Here is a 19,126-nt window from a genome sequence, read left to right as displayed (position 1 = left end):
GGTGATGATAATGCTGGGGGTGATGCTGATGGGGGTGATGATGATGGGGGTGATGATGATGATGGGGGTGATGCTGATGGGGGTGATGATGATGATGGGATGGATGATAATGGGGTGATGATGATGGGGGTGATGATAATGGGGATGATGATGGGGGTGATGACGATGGGGGTGATGATGATGGGGGTGATGATGATGCTTGGGGTGATAATGATGGGGGTGTTGATGATGGGGGTGATGATGATGGAGGTGATGATAATGGGGGTGATGCTGATGGGGGTGATGATGATGATGGGGGTGATGATGATGATGGGGGAGATGATGATGGGGGTAATGATGATGGGGTGATGCTGATGGGGGTGATGATGATGGGATAGATGATAATGGGGTGATGATGATGGGGGTGATGATAATGGGGATGATGGGGGTGATGATGGGGGTGATGCTGATGGGGATGATGATGATGGGGGTGATGATGGGGGTAATGATGATCGGGTGATGATGATGGGGGTGATGATAATGGGGTGATGATGATGGGGGTGATGATAATGGGGATGATGATGGGGGTGATGATGGGGGTGATGATGATGATGGGGGTGTTGATGATGGGGGTGATGATGATGGGGGTGATGATGATGGGGGTGATGATGATGGGGATGATGATGATGGGGGTGATGTTGGGGGTTGTTACACCCACAAATGTAATAATCGCCCACAAATGTAATAACGCCCACAAATGTAATAACACTTTACCCACAAATGTAATAACGCCCACAAATGTAATAACACTTTACCCACAAATGTAATAATTTCGCCCACAAATGTAATAATGCACTTTACCCACAAATGTAATAATTTTTGATCGCCCACAAATGTAATAATGACTTTACCCACAAATGTAATAAATTTGAAGGGATTTTTGGCGAATCCGTTCTAAACTAAAATCCTGTAGTAATGCGTTTATAGCGATTGACCTATTGTAATAGGTCCATGATATAGCACAAAAGTGCAAAGTCTTTTTTTCCAGACCCGGTTAATTAAAAAATTATAATATAAGTCCAAAGTCTTTTTTCCAGACCCGGTTGTTAAAATAATTATAATATAAGTCCAGTCTTTTTTCCAGACCCGGTTGATTCAAAAATTATAATATTCGTCCAAAGTCTTTTTTCCAGACCCGGTTGTTTAAAAAAAATTAATATTTGTCCAAAGTCTTTTTTCCAGACCCAGTTGATTAAAAAATTATAATATAAGTCCAAACTAAAATGGAAATGAGAATCGAGCTTAGTCTTTTCTCCAGACCCAGTTAATCAAAACTGGTGGAATTAATGTCTTTGTTGTTGTTTTAACTTATACGGCGCTTATTGTGAATATATGCGCTAAGAGTAAATTGAGAATCAAGCGTAGTGTTTTCTCCAGACCCAGTTACTTAAAACTAAAAACTAAAACCCTTTACCCACAAATGTAATAATTTCACCCCACAAATGTAATAATGCACTTTACCCACATATGTAATAACTTTTGATCTCCCACAAATGTAATAATGACTTTACCCACATATGTTACAAAATTTGAGGGGATTTTTGGCAAATCTGTTCTAAAATAAAACCCTATAGTAATGCGTTCATATAGTGCAAAGTCACAGGCTTTTTTCTCTAGACCCGGTTATATAAAACATTTAAACAATCTTCCAAATAAAGATCCCAAAATTAATTCTTCCTATTGTTGAATAACATAAAAGTTTAGCGTAGTCTTTGCTCCAGACCCAAATATTTCAAATAGCAAATAATAAATAATAATAAAAAAAAACAAAGACCCCACGATTTTATTAATGTTGAACAAAATGTAAATATAGCATAGTCTTTCCTCCAGACCCAGTTATAAAAAAATCATTCAAAAACAAAAGAACAACAACAACAACCAAAAACAGACCCCGCAATCTTTTCAACATTGAATAGCGTGTGTGTATTTGAGTTTTGTCAGACGTGTATCAATCAGATATGATTATTTACGTCTGGGACCGACCTTTAACGTCACCATCCGAAAGACGTGACCAGGGCTTGAACCTCGAACCTCTGCATCAATTTGTAACTTCCCCACATAGCTTGGATTACAGGCACACGCCACAACACCCAGTTAGTATCGAAATATGGTGTAGTCTTTGTTCCAGCCCCGGTTATTTCACAATTGCATATCATAAAGAACACTATTAACAAAGACCCCACTATCTCATTGATGTTGAATAACTTGAAAATATAAAGTAGTTTTTTTTCAAGACCCAGTTATTTAAAATTAAAAATCATAGAAAAGATATATAATAATAATAAAACAAAGGCCCCACAGTCTTACTGATGTTGAATAACATGGAAATATAGCGTAGTCTTTCCTCCAGACCCACTTATTTCAAAATTACAAATCATTTTTTAAAGAGTCAACAAGAAACAAAGACCCCCACTATCTTATTAATGTTAAATAACATGGGAATATAGCGTAGTCTTTCATCCAGACCCAGATCTTTCAAATAACAAATGAATAATAATAATAATAAATTAATAATAATAATAAAAAACAACGACCCACGATCCTATTCATGTTGAATAATATGGAAATATAGCGTGGTCTTTTCTCAAGACCCAGTAATAAAAATCATTAAAAAACACAACAACAACAACAACAAAACAAAGTCCCTGCAATCTTATCAACATTGGATAGCATGGAAATATGGTGTAGTCTTTGCTCCAGACCAAGTTATTTCAAAATAGGAAATTATAAGAAACAATAAAAACAAACAAACAGTATCAGTAAAGACCCCACAATATCATTGATGTAGAAAAACATTGTTGTTGTTATCTTGGATTTTAAGGCGCGTATCATATGAATATTTACGCCTATGATTAATTTGTTGTCTTTGTGGTATGCGTTATCACATGATTTTTATAGTTTGGCTTAAGGACGTTCCACAGTTATGTTTGTGCGCATTATGATCTGCGCATAGTTTACACTCTGCGCGCTGACGTCACAATGGATGAACAGGTGATTAATTAGCTGCGGGTATGAGCTGATTTTTCTCATCTTCTGCACTTTAACTGCAGATCCGATGTGTTATTTCATGAAGCTATAAAGTGGAATTATTCCATGGACCATTCAAAAAAACATTCTCTACAATTTCAAAATACTTTACTCTGCAGTGCTGCCAAGAATCACGAATATTACCCCGAGTTTTAATAAATGGTAGAGTGGTTTTGATTTTTTCTTCACATAGATACAAAGCATTCGGCGCATTTTTGGTGTTTTAAAAAGCACATTTGCTCTAATAAAAATGCTGATAGTTTAAAAACAAGCACATGAACCCCTATTTTTTAGTGTTTGTACCGCTTAGGTATACCTTCCTCTACAACTCTGCAAATTTTGGTGAAAATGACATGGATTTTTAATAAAGTGCAGCATTTATTGTACGTTTGTAGTTTGTAACTGAAATTTCACATTTTTTAGATTGGGATTTTGTTATCTTTTATGCAATTTTTAAGAAATGGCAGTGCTCTTAAACTTAAAATTGCAAACAAATAGCACTATAAATATATTCTCCATTCTAACGATACAATTATTAACTCTCTTGCGAAATTTGATGACCTTTTCATGTATTTTGACTGAGTAATAGAGGTTTAAACTCATTGTAGTAATCTTGGGTGGTCTAAAAATGCCAAATTCTTTTGAATGCGCAATTTTAAAGAACATCAATTTGGGTGAACTTTGAAGCTCTATAGCAAAAAATCAAGCACATGGACCTATGTTAATTTTTGCATATTTCGAATATTAAGGTTCTAAAGTATCTATGTGCAAAGTTTGGTGAAAATGACATGGATTTCACTTTAACTGTGGAACGTCCTTAATTTGTATTTTTAAGAGAACTAGGTGTGGGGTAAAGACAACACTCTAAACCCAAGCATTTTAACTGGGTTTAATTTTGAAGATTGGTCTTAGCCTAGATTTTTTTCAATGATTGTTTATCTTTTAAATAACCGGGTCTAGAAGAAAGACTAATCATAATACTCGGGTTATTCCACAGGAATAAGAATATGACAAAGTTTTATGATTTTAAGATTGTTTAAATCATTTTTTAAATGACTGGGTCTGGAATGAAGACAACGCTCTAAACATGTGCTTTTTTACATGGTCTTAATTTGGAGGATTGATGGTTCTTAGATTCGTTGTTGGGGGTTGGGTTTTTTATTGCTTTTTTATTCTTGAAATAACTGTGTCTGGAGGAAATTCTACAATCGATCTTCATGTTATTCCACAGTAATTAGATTATTGGGTATTCGTTTTAGAATATTTGTAAAATCTATTCTATTTATTCAAATAATAACCAAGTCTTGAGAAAAGATGATTGCTTTACCCATGCATTATTACAATGTTTTGTAGGGGTCTTAGTATTATCTAAAAAAAAATGGGTGTGGGGTAAAGACATTTTTTTCTGGGTGTAATTTTTGAAAATTGGTCTTAGATTTAAAGTATTTTTAAACTTCATTTTTTAAATAACTGGGTCTGGAGGAAAGAGTACGTTCCGAATCTCGTCTTATTCCACAAGAATAAAAATATGATAGGGTCTTACGTTAGAAGATTTTTTTGGGTAATATTTTCAATGATTAGGTCTGGAATAAAGACAACGTTCTTAACCTCTTTTTAAAACAGGTTCTTAGGTTGAAGGATTGCTTGGTCTTAGATTTGTAGTTTTTTATTATTACTATTTGCGATATTTTGAAAAAAAAATAACTGGGTCTGGCTGAAAGACTACTCTATATGTCCATGTTATCCATCATTAACAAGATTATGGAGTCTTTATACTGTTTTTGTTGTTGAATTGTTATTTATAATTCTGGAATAACAGGGCTTAGAGAAAAGACTAAGCTCAATTTTCATTTTTATTCCACTGGAATATCATTATGGTATCTTAGTTTGGACTTATATTATGATTTTTGAAATAACCGGGTCTGGAAAAAAGATTTTGGACTTAAAGTATTATTTTTTAAACAACCGGGTCTGGAAAAAAGACTTTGGACTTATATTATAATTTTTTAAATAACCAGGTCTGGAAAAAAAGACTTTGGACTTACATTATAATTTTTTAATTAACTTGGTCTGGAAAAAAGACTGCACTTTTTTGCTATTATGGACCTATTACAATAGGTCCATCGCTATATGAACGCATTACTACAGGATTTTAGTTTAGAACGGATTCGCCAAAAATCCCTTCAAATTTATTACATTTGTGGGTAAAGTCATTATTACATTTGTGGGCGATCAAAAATTATAACATTTGTGGGTAAAGTGTATTATTACATTTGTGGGTGAAATTATTACATTTGTGGGTAAAGTGTTATTACATTTGTGGGCGTTATTACATTTGTGGGTAAAGTGTTATTACATTTGTGGGCGTTATTACATTTGTGGGTGCAACAGGGGTGATGATAATGGGGATGATGAAGATGATGGGGGTGATGATGATGATGGGGGTGATGATGATGGGGGTGATGATGGGGGTGATGATGATGATGGGATGGATGATAATGGGGTGATGATGATGGGGGTGATGATAATGGGGATGATGGGGGTGATGATGATGATGGGGGTGTTGATGATGGGGGTGATGATGATGGGGGTGATGATGATGGGGGTGATGATGATGGGGATGATGATGATTGGGGTGATGTTGGGGGTGATGATAATGGGGATGATGAAGATGATGGGGGTGATGATGATGATGGGGGTGATGATGGGGGTGATGATGATGATGGGATGGATGATGATGGGGGTAATGATCGATGATCGGGTGATGATGATGGGGGTGATGATGATGATGGGATGGATGATAATGGGGTGACGATGATGGGGATGATGATGGGGGTGATGATGGGGGTGATGATGATGATGGGGGTGTTGATGATGGGGGTGATGATGATGGGGGTGATGATGATGGGGGTGATGATGATGGGGATGATGATGATGGGGGTGATGTTGGGGGTGATGATAATGGGGATGATGAAGATGATGGGGGTGATGATGATGATGGGGGTGATGATGATGGGGGTGATGATGGGAGTGATGATGATGATTGGGGTGATGATGATGATGGGGGTGATGCTGATGGGGGTGATGATGGGATGGATGATGATGGGAGTGATGATGATGGGAATGATGATAGGGGTGATGATGATGATGGGGGTGATGATGATTGGAGGTAATGATGATGGGGTGATGCTGATGGGGGTGATGATGATGATGGGATGGATGATAATGGGGTGATGATGATGGGGGTGATGATAATGGGGATGATGATGGGGGTGATGACGATGGGGGTGATGATGATGGGGGTGATGATGATGCTTGGGGTGATAATGATGGGGGTGTTGATGATGGGGGTGATGATGATGGAGGTGATGGTAATGGGGGTGATGCTGATGGGGGTGATGATGATGATAATGGGGGTGATGATGATGATGGGGGTGATGCTGATGGGGTTGATGATGGGATGGATGATGATGGGGGTGATGATGATGATGGGGGTGTTGATGATGGGGGTGATGATGATGGGGGTGATGATGATGGGGGTAATGATGATGGGGATGATGATGATGGGGGTGATGATGGTGGGGATGATGATGATGGGGTGATGATGATGGGGGTGATGTTGGGGGTGATGATGAAGATGATGGGGGTGATGATGATGATGGGGGTGATGATGATGGGGGTGATGATGGGAGTGATGATGATGATGGGGGTGATGATGGGGGTGATGATGATGATGGGGGTGATGATGATGGGGTTGATGATGGGATGGATGATGATGGGGGTGATGATGATGATGGGGGTGTTGATGATGGGGGTGATGATGATGGGGGTGATGATGATGGGGGTAATGATGATGGGGGTGATGATGATGGGGGTGATGATGGTGGGGATGATGATGATGGGGGTGATGATGATGGGGGTGATGTTGGGGGTGATGATGATGGGGGTGATGTTGGGGGTGATGATAATGGGGATGATGAAGATGATGGGGGTGATGATGATGATGGGGGTGATGATGATGGGGGTGATGATGGGGGTGATGATGATGATGGGATGGATGATGATGGGGGTAATGATCGATGATCGGGTGATGATGATGGGGGTGATGATGATGATGGGATGGATGATAATGGGGTGATGATGATGGGGGTGATGATAATGGGGATGATGATGGGGGTGATGATGGGGGTGATGATGATGATGGGGGTGTTGATGATGGGGGTGATGATGATGGGGGTGATGATGATGGGGGTGATGTTGGGGGTGATGATAATGGGGATGATGAAGATGATGGGGGTGATGATGATGATGGGGGTAATGCTGATGGGGGTGATGATGGGATGGATGATGATGGGAGTGATGATGATGGGAATGATGATAGGGGTGATGATGATTGGAGGTAATGATGATGGGGTGATGCTGATGGGGGTGATGATGATGATGGGATGGATGATAATGGGGTGATGATGATGGGGGTGATGATAATGGGGATGATGATGGGGGTGATGACGATGGGGGTGATGATGATGGGGGTGATGATGATGCTTGGGGTGATAATGATGGGGGTGTTGATGATGGGGGTGATGATGATGGAGGTAATGATAATGGGGGTGATGCTGATGGGGGTGATGATGATGATGATGAGGGTGATGATGATGATGGGGGTGATGCTGATGGGGTTGATGATGGGATGGATGATGATGGGGGTGATGATGATGATGGGGGTGTTGATGATGGGGGTGATGATGATGGGGGTGATGATGATGGGGGTAATGATGATGGGGGTGATGATGATGGGGGTGATGATGGTGGGGATGATGATGATGGGGTGATGATGATGGGGGTGATGTTGGGGGTGATGATGATGGGGATGATGAAGATGATGGGGGTGATGATGATGGGGGTGATGATGGGAGTGATGATGATGATGGGGGTGATGATGGGGGTGATGATGATGATGGGGGTGATGATGATGGGGTTGATGATGGGATGGATGATGATGGGGGTGATGATGATGATGGGGGTGTTGATGATAGGGGTGATGATGATGGGGGTGATGATGATGGGGGTAATGATGATGGGGGTGATGATGATGGGGGTGATGATGGTGGGGATGATGATGATGGGGGTGATGATGATGGGGGTGATGTTGGGGGTGATGATGATGGGGATGATGAAGATGATGGGGGTGATGATGATGATGGGGGTGATGATGATGGGGGTGATGATGGGAGTGATGATGATGATAGGGGTGATGATGGGGGTGATGATGATGATGGGGGTGATGATGATGGGGGTGATGATTGGGGTGATGATGATGGGGGTGATGATGATGGGAGTGATGATGATGGGAATGATGATAGGGGTGATGATGATGATGATGATAGGGGTGATGATCCCCATCATCGTCCCCATCATCACCACCATCATCATCACCCCCATCATCATCATCACCCCAATCATCATCATACACCCCCATCATCATCACCCCCATCATCATCAGCCTCAGACATCAGCGCATACCATACCAAAGCTTGTTGCTATGCTGCACGTGTTATATACGGGCGGTGCGGATCGGAAAGAGATGGGGGATAATATTGCGTGGGAACGAAATGATATTTTGTGGGAACGAAAGAGTATTTCGTAGGAACGAAATAATATTGCTTGGGAACAAAATAATAGTGCACAGAGAATTTTGCAGGTCAAAGGTCACAGCTCATTAAATATGCAAGTTTTTTTCCATGCAATAACTCAAAAAATATCTAATGAATTTTAAAAGTATTTGGTGTGTAGGTAGATTACACAAAAATACAGGCTAAATTTGAATTCAGAGTCCGCTGTTGAAAGGTCACATCTCATTTAATATACGAGTTTGTTTCCGCATGATAACTTATGGAATATTCAACAGATTTTAGAAAAATTTGGGTGTGTAGGTAGATGACACCAAAATACAGGCTAAGTTCAAATTCAAAGGTCAAAGGTCACAGCTCATTATATATGCAAGTTGGTTCAAAGGTCTCAATTTGTTCATTGGTTGATACACAGCAAAAACTGTGGTGTTAACCGGTGTACATAGAGGAACACACTAGTCATTTTACCCCGGTGTTAAATTGACAGTATTTGGTGTTATTACAACATTTTTGGTTGTTACATTTAAAGTGGTGTTAAATTCAATCTCTAGTGTGTAATTTTAGCACTTGTGTGTGGTCCTCTATAGACACCTACTGGTGTCAGGTTTAACACCACAGTTTTTACAGTGTAGCAAGTTGAAATTACAAAATTAATAGTGAGATGGTGCACCCGTGATACATGACAATTCTGGGTTTTTATGCCTCCGCTGACGAAGTCCGTAGGGGGCATTATGCTTTGCCCTTGTCCGTCCATCTGTCCGTCCCCCCACTCGGTTTCCAAGCAATAACTCAAAAAATATTTAATGGATTTCAAAACTGTTTGGTGTGTAGGTAGATGACACTAAAATACAGGCTAAGTTCGAATTCGGAGTCTGCAGGTCAAAGGTCGCAGCTCATTAAATATGCAAGTTGGTTTTCAGCTCATTAAATATGCAAGTTGGAGTCGGCATGTAGGTCAAAGGTCACATCTCATTAAATATGCGAGTTGGTTTCCGCGCAAAAACTCGAAAAATATTTAATGGATTTTAAAAATGTTTGGTGTATAGGCAGATGACACCAAAATACAGGCTAAGTTTGAATTCGGAGTCCGCAGGTCAAAGGTCACAGCTCGTTAAAGGTAAATGCTAGTATTGGTAACGATATCAAAATGAGTTAGTACAGAATCCAATGAAATGACCACCAAAGTGTCTATTTGTATAAATAAAACGCACGTGCCAAAGGATTCTGGAAGAAATTGTGTAATTGCTGAGAAATCAGCAAATAAGCACAGGATTCGGGTAGAGCGTCGGGCCCGACGCTCAAAGCAATAATTATACACTGTTCCACGTGCGCTTATCTGTGTTGGGGAAGTTCAGTCTGAACACTTTTCAGCGTAGATTTCAAGATTTCACAAAGTTCAGTTTATGTAACTGTACCAAATCTAGATCCTCGATGATATGCTGACAATTAAGCCTGGTTTTACCGACTTTCTCATGAAATCAGTGTTTACTGCAACTACTGTTATTTTTCTCTTTAAGTATGCGAGTTGGTTTCGGCGCAAAAACTCGAAAAATATTTAATGGATTAAATTTTTTTTGGTATGTAGGTAGATGACACCAAAATACAGGCAAAGTTTGAATTCAAGGACCGCTGTTCAAAGGTCACATCTCATTAAATATACAAATTTGTTTCATCATAACTTTGAAAGTTTATCGATCTGACTTATGAAACTTGGACATAAGAGTAATCAGGTATCACTGAACATCCTGTGCAAGTTTTAGGTCACATGTTCAAGGTCAAAGGTCATGTAAGGTCAATGAACTTTGGCCATGTTGGGGGTATTTGTTGAATTACCATTATATCTCTGTAAGTGTATTGGTCTAGTTCATAAAACGTGGACGTAAGAGTAACCAAGTATCACTGAACATCGTGTGCGAGTTATAGTAGTTTTCAAAGTCAGCACTGCTGCTATATATGCAGGTAAGACCGCCAGAGGATTTCCACTTGTTACTCTAATCTCGATATGCTCTCCAAATCATGAAGCAATGTAAGTATTTTTATAACACTTTTCATTTGCTTTCATCCAACATGCAGATTTAAGTGATCGGAACAAGGCATTATGACTGGAACATGAAGGCAAGCAATGCAGAGGAAGAAAAATTATGGTGAACTTTGCGGACATCCCAATACTTTTTCAGATGCCCCCAGTTAAGTCAACAATGGAACTTTCCAAGAAGAGGGAAGAGGACCTATGGAAAGATATCCGCCCATTTTTAGATGAGGAAAAGGTAGATCCTCTCAGCATGATCTGACCAATTTTAAGGCAAGCGCACACCTTACGACCCGATCAGGCGTCGCAGCTCTTGTCAGCTTGAGAGTCGCAGACCGGTCAGAGACAAGTCGCAAGGAAAACCGTAAGGATTTGACATGTCGGAGCGTTGTGGTCCAGTGGACTAGTCTTCGGACTTTGAAACAGAGGGTCGTGGGTTCGAATCCCAACCATGGCGTAATTTCCTTCAGCAAGAAACTGATCCACAATGTGCTGCACTCAACCCAGGTGAGGTAAATGAGTACCGGTAGGAAGTAATTCCTTAAAAAGCTGTGTACGCTATGAACGCCTAGCTTAGCCAGGTAATATAGGAGTGCCTTGAGCACCTAACTAGGTGGATATGTGCGCAATATAAATATCCTATATTATTATTATGTCGAATCCTTTTGACTGAACGGCAGGCTCAATCCAACTTCCAACCAATCAGACAGCAGAGTTGCACGACGCGTACATGATATACAACATGCATACGCTGTACGTAGTAAGCGCTATTTTCTCAGTTGCTATGGCAAAAAGCGCAGCATGCGTGAGTCAAAGACAGCATAGCTTGAAAGTCGGATCGCAAGGTGTGCGGTGTCGAGGCTTATGACTACCGTGCGATTTAAACTTCGACGCTGCACACCTTGCGATCCGACTACCATGCTGTCTGCTACTCACGCATGCAATATAAGGCCAGGGGGTGTTTCACAAAGATTTAAGTATGACTTAGAGTCGCAATTAAATGCCTCATTACGTGCGATATAAAAGGCATGACCGCAGGTCATGAGTAGAGGCAGCGCACTACTGCCTATTTGCGTTGGCATTTAAGTGCTACCTAAGTCATACTTAAATCGTTGTGAAACACCACCTTGGTTACATTGTAAAGCCAGGTTACACTATAAGTTGTTTCAATTTTAAGCCAAGTTCCTATTTAATGTTGGGTTACATTACAAGACAAAACTACATTATCAGGTCATGTTACACTTTTAGTCAGGTTACACTGTAAGGTCAGTGGTGTTTCACAAAGATTTTAATATGACTCTTACATGATATGCAACATGAATTTTTTTTATCAATACCGTACGCAGTAGTGCGAGTCCTCTCAGCATGATCTGACCAATGCGGTGATGTCTTTTATACTGCACGCAAGTAGGCCCAGATTATACACTTATAGATCAGGATACATTCTAATGCCAGGTTACACTCTAAAGTCTGGTTATGCTTTAAAGAAGGCAACTCTTTAAAAGCAGGTTAAAGTATTAGGAGAGGTTACACAATAAGCACATGAATCACACTTAAAAGGTCTATGGAAGCCACATGACTTTTCAATTGCAGGTTACATTATAAGGCAAGGTTACACAATAAGCACAGGTATCACACTATCAGGCAACTCAGCCTAGATTACAATAACAGATCAGGATACATTTTAAAGTCAGGTTTATACCAATTTCATAAACCCAATTATGCGGCTAATAGCAGCATAATTTGGTCGTAAAATCAGAGGAGGACAAGAGTTATCCGCATTATTCTGATGCTGCTATTATCCGCATAATAGCGGCATCGGGACAAGATTTTGAGTTTATGAACGTATTTCCAAATAATGCGGATAATTGTCATGGTGCGGTCACCCTTTTCCAACACAACCGCATCGGAGGGGGCATGTCCAGTTGTCATGACGATTATCCGCCTTTTTCAGGCCTGGCGCTCGTAAAAATAATGCGGATAATTTTCGGAGTTTGTGAACGCAATTTTTATTGAATTATCCGCATTACTCTTAGGCGGCTAAATGGAGGATAGGTTTTATTGGGTTTATGAAAGGGGTATTAAAGCAAGGTTACTGTTTTAAGAAGTTAACTCTTTGCAGGTTAAACTATAAGGCCAGGTTACACAATAAGCACAGGTATCACACTTTAAAGCCTATCAAAGCCAGATTACTTTTTAATTCCAGGTTACATTATATAGGCCAGGGGGTGTTTCACAAAGATTTAATTATGACTTAGAGTCGCACTTAAATGCCTAGTATTGCGAGGTATAAAAGCCATGACCGCATTGCGCATTGGTCAGATCATGCAAAGAGGACGCGCACTATTGCGTATTGATAAATTAGATTGCGCGTTGCATTTCAAATACCTGTCGGCATTTAACTCTTTGAATGCCACATTAATTTGAAGCACATAAAGTAGATCTTTCTCTTTCAATTTTTAAAATAATATGAAAAAGTTTTGAGTGGCGTGAACGATGGATATTAGTCTTCAGACATGATACAAGCAGTATTGTTGTTTTTCAGATCCTCTAGCCCCAGCATTAAGGAGAAATGAATTATTACGATTGTACAGTTAATAAGTACAATTGTGCAAAAATGCGAACTTGGCACACAAAGAGTTAAGTGCGATTTAAGTCATACTTAAATCTTTGTGAAACACCCCCCAGGTTACGTTGACCACGTTTCAGTTTTAACCTAATTACTCTTTAATGTTGGGTTACATTACAAGGCAAGACTATATTATCAGGCCATGTTACACTTTTAGTCGGGTTACACTATAAGATCAGGGGTGTTTCACAAAGATGCATACCAGTTTAACAAAGGTTGCTTCTAACAACCGGAAAGCTTGCCTGATATTTACCGAAAATAGCAACAACTAATGTATGCAAAGTGGATTCCAAGTATTGAAATACCATTAATAGGTACAGGTTAATAGAATAACTCGTTACTAGGCCCCGATGGAAGAAACATCCATAAATTTGACTATATTAGTAAACCGGTCTATTCCAGGGCGACACTGGTACCTATCTCCTGTTGGTGGCGAGCTGCTCATTGTTGGAAAGTGAACATTGCGCGTTGGATCTCAAATCAAAAGTTTTTTATTAGAATATCTGTACAGTTTTATTGATCAAATTTGTATATATCCAATATATACACTGTAGTATTCCTCTGGTAATTATGGAGTCAGAAGACATGGAACTGTTATTATTTTGGCTATATAGATCCATAATGTTTTGGATATTCATGTTTGTGCAATCATCAATTTCAGGCTTCTTTTTTTTTTTTTAAAGCAGTATTTCTGCATTTATTAATAAATCAAAATTACAAATTTATAACAATGATATAAAATCAAACATATATACTGATCAAGTTACAAAGGTGACAATTGTATAGTAGTTAAGTAGATATATAGACATAATATTCGTGTAAACAATAACAAATTAATTTAAATGCAGAGGCCAGCTATCGTAAGCTGAAAGCTTGAAATAATAGCAGCCAGGGGAAAAGAGGCTACATGGAAACCATAATAAAAATACCGGGTCTTTATTATTTAAAAGTGATGTCACTTATATTGCTTAAAATATAATAAAAGGAAAGGGGGGAAGGGGCAAGATGAAGTGTGTGCAAGTGAGTGCGAGTGCAGGTGAGAATTTATAAGTATTTAGATAAAAGGTATCTCTTTAGTGAAGCTTTAAATGATATGAGAGATGCAGCTTGTTTGATATCATTCGGAAGGTTGTTCCAAACATCCGGGCCGTGATGCCGTATTGTTTTGTGAGCAATTATTAGTTTTGGGTTTGTTAAATGAAAGTCAGATGAATGTCGAGTAGGGTATGAATGAATGTCTCTATTATAGACAAAAATATTTCGAAAGGGTGTTGGTATAGTGTTGGTGGAAAATTTGTACATAAAAATAGCAGTTTGATAAGTGTGAATATCGTAGATCTTCAATGTTTTAAAATCATGAAATATAGGATCAGTATGAGCGAGATAATGGGAGTGATGACAAATACGAAGTGCTTTCTTTTGAAGGCGCAATATTGAATCGATTTTGATTTTGTTACTATTTCCCCATACAATATTACAATAAGATATATACGATAAGATAAATGAGTTATAGAGCATAAGTAACGATCTTTGAGAGATATAATATTTTAATTTATACAAAATGCCTATGCCTCTTCCTGCCATCATGCTTATATTACGAATGTGACTACTCCAAGTTATGTTAGAATCGATCACTACACCTAAAAATTTAGTTTCTTGTTTTTCATTAATGGGTATATCATTGATATAAATATTATCGCGAAATATATGTTTAGAATTAATGTGTTTGAAGTACATGAAATTTGTTTTATCTATGTTAAGTGAAAGTTTGTTTGATTTAAACCATATTGATAATTTCTTTAATTCTTGATTGAGAGTTGCAACAAGTATGTTTAAGTTGTGGTGTGAATAAAATATGTTGGTGTCATCTGCGAATAAAACATATGTAAGTAAGGGTGATGTCTTCACAATGTCGTTCATATATATTAAAAATAATAAAGGTCCCAGGATTGAACCCTGTGGAACTCCACATATTACGGGGCATATATTAGATGATTTGGATTTAAAATTAACATATTGGCGTCTATTAGCTAAATAATCTTTAAACCAAGATAGTACGATCCCTCTGATTCCATATGTCTTTAGTTTACTCAGTAATATGCGATGGTCCATTGTATCGAACGCCTTCGATAAATCCATAAAAACCCCAATAGTGTGCTCCTTTTTTGAAAGTGAATCAGTTATTTTATCATATAATTGTAAAATTGCATAATCGGTTGAATGGTTTTTTCTGAAACCATATTGATTGGGGATTAAGAATTTGTTAGTGTCCAAAAATGAGTATAAACGATTGTAAACAATTTTTTCAAGTATTTTGGAAATGCTTGGTAACAGTGAAATAGGGCGGTAGTTTACAATCCGACATGGGTCATCTTTTTTATATATTGGAATAATTTTGGCAAGTTTTAGCGATTCAGGAAAAACACCTTGAGAGAGAGACAGATTGAAAATATGTACAAGTGGAGAAGCCAGGAAAAAAATTATTTGTTTAAGTAGATATACACTTATCCCATCATGGCCACTGGATTTGCTGGGTTTTAAGGATCGAACAATTTCTAACATTTCCTGAATATTTGTAGGGTTGAAAAATAAGGAGTGTTCGTTATGGTTATCTAAATATTGTGAAAAATCATGGTCATTGGTAACAATTTTTGAAGCTAGGTTTGGACCAACATTAGTAAAAAATGAATTGAATGCGTTTGCAATAACACTGGGGTCTCTGATGTGGTCACCATTTTCTAAAAATTCATCATTGTCTCGATCATCTTTTTTCTTACCTAGAATGTCATTTATTGTATGCCATAAAGTTTTGTTATTGTCTTTATTGTTTTCAATTTTGTCTGAGAAGTAAGATTTTCGTGCTAAACGGATTACAGATGTTAATTTATTACGATATTTTTTGTATTTATTTTGATGTTCTATTGTAGGTGATTTAAGTGATATCTTATACAATCTATTGCGAGTAAATATAGATTTAATTATTCCTTGAGTGATCCATGGTTGTTTATTCTTCTTTTTGTTTGAAGTTATTTTTGTCAAAGGTACGTTTTTGTTGTAATAATGAAGAAGTTTGTTTATGAATATTTCATATGAATTGTTAACATCCTGCTCTTGAAAAACATCTTGCCATGTTTCTGTAAACAGATCTGTTTTTAGGGAATCTATGTTGCGCTTGGTCTCTTTTCGTCGAGTAGTGTGTTCTGTGTTGCATTGTTTATGTAAGCGATAGGTGCTTGAACATATCGTGAAAATAGGTAAATGATCAGAGATATCATAATATATTATTCCATTATTATTGGTATTAAATACATTTGTAAAAATATTGTCAATAATTGTATGTGTCGCATTTGTTATCCTCGTAGGTTTATCAATGAGAGGTTTAAAAGAAAATGATGACATCAAAGTGATCATGTGTTGGCCGAGGGCAGTATAAGGTATTGAGAGATCTATATTAAAATCGCCCATGATGTAGATGTCCTTATTTTCACGAGATACAGTTTCGAGACATAATTCTAATCTATCTAGGAATATATCAACAACGCTGTTTGGTGGCCTATATATTACACCGACTATTTTATTTTTATGTTTATCATCGATAATTTCTATGAATAAAGTTTCTAACCCGTCAAGTTGAATATCGTCCCTTATTTTATAATGCATATCATTGTGAATATAAAAAGCGACCCCACCTCCCTTACCTTGTTTACGATCTATATGGTTAAATGTATAATTATCAATTTCGAATATGGGAGGGGTTGTTGAGTGTAACCACGTCTCGGTCATACCTATAATAGAGAATGGAAATTTATTCAATATATTTAAGAATTCACTGAAAGTTTCAAAGTTCTTTTGTAAGCTTCGAATGTTTATGTGCATTAAGCTAAAGTGATTTGGTTTATCGTTTCGATTTTTAGTATTAAAAGCTGAAATAAATTCTTTAGCAGTGTAATATTTGCTCTGGTGGGCAAATACTTCATCATTAAATATGTCATCCAAATGAGGTACATTTTGATTTGCAGTACGATTGGGAGTGCTCGGTGCGTGCAAGGTGCTAGGAGGGGTGCATGTGTTTTGCGTTGAGTGTATAAGGGTGTGTTCACGCGTGACGGTCTGACATACTCAAGGCTAGTGGCAACCTGTATTTTTGTGATAGTTGCTACAAAAAAAAATTGGGGGGGAGAAGGAGGAAAAAGGGTAAAATAGCTGTTTGCAAATAATTATGTTAAGATAAAACATAATGTTCGTGGGATTCTATTACCCTCAACAAAATGGGCAACATTGCCTGGAAAAAGAATTGAATGTATATACATAGTATAGCTGCACATGGTTTTGTGTACACTCAGCAAACTGAACGAACAATAGATCAAATAAAATTGCATGTATTTTTTCCATCACAATAAATTAGACAATGTTATTGTTCAAAGATAAGGGGTTCAATTGCCGGTATGGCAATTACCCGGAAATACCATAGATAGGGGATAAATATGTACACCGCAAACAAAAAGAAAAAAAAACGCCATTCCAACCCCAAGCACGTCGCTCAGGCCGCCATTCCAACAACCATTGCTCAAACCAATTTAACCAAACTTTAAACAAATTGTTTTTTTTTTAGACTATTCAAAAGTCGGAACAACTGTTGCCAGAGCGACACACCCGAACAAAGCGCTCAAAGCTCCAAACAGCGCTTCTAACGCGTAATTAGTTTGAATCAAGCATCATTCCAGTGGCGTTCATAAACCATAATTTGGACATACATAAAGCAAATATATGAAATATGTCATTATGATTATAGCATATAGAATGTGTAACAATGGTAAAACGGTATCATTTGAATGACTAAACCTTGGGATGCTGAACATGCAAGCTAAAAAGAAGACATGTTTTATTTTAAATACTTGTTTTGATTGAATCTTGAAAATAGGAAACATATTCTCATTTGCATAGGCCCTTACATGCTTTGACTTTAACCTGATTGTCGGCAAAACTGATTCAAAGCAACGTAGGTGAAGCGAAGAATAAAGAATTTTTGCATCAATAAAAAAGATGAAGAAAATTCGTTGAAGTGTTTGCCTGGTTAGGATAGGAAATTTAGGCGAGAAACGCAAATGAGAAAGAAGACCCGAAAGGCACTGAGCATGTATTGATGAAAGAACATCCAACATAATAGACAATATCAATCCCAATTTGAAATGACTATCTCCAGTATGGGGAAAGCCACTAAACAAGTTGAATGGTTTGAAGGCATGTGTCGTTTTAAAATGAGAACAACATTTACGTATTTATGTCCAGGTGATTCCTGAATTCTCAATGAAATGGGTTGACAGTATGTCATACAAGGCCAACAAAAAATTCAAAAGTGAGATTGGGCTTTTTTTAATGTTATTTACGTGAATTATCAACGGAATATATATTGTGTTCCAGAAATTCAGGTGAAAAGGTCATGAAGGTAGGCGCCACATGAGATCATGATATGTGGGCACAATGAATGGATAAATGAAGATCCTTGTTTAATTGACAATAGGCCTATAGCTTGATATACATAAAAAGATAATAGTACAAAAGCAATAGCAAAGAATTTATACATGATATTCGAGGTAAATCTGAACAAGTGCAGTTTACATTCCATCGGTTAGAGCATGGACCTGTAAGTAGGTCAATGGTCAGAGTACTCGATACTCGGAGGAACATGATCGATGATAACAAATAAACATCGATTCATAGATCTACGCACGAAATCAAAACATAACACATGAGTTTGTATTTTGAGGATAC

This window comes from Lytechinus pictus, chromosome 3 (genome assembly GCF_037042905.1).
Source record: "Lytechinus pictus isolate F3 Inbred chromosome 3, Lp3.0, whole genome shotgun sequence".
NCBI classification, from domain to species: Eukaryota; Metazoa; Echinodermata; class Echinoidea; order Temnopleuroida; family Toxopneustidae; genus Lytechinus; species Lytechinus pictus.
This window is presented reverse-complemented; position numbering follows the sequence as displayed.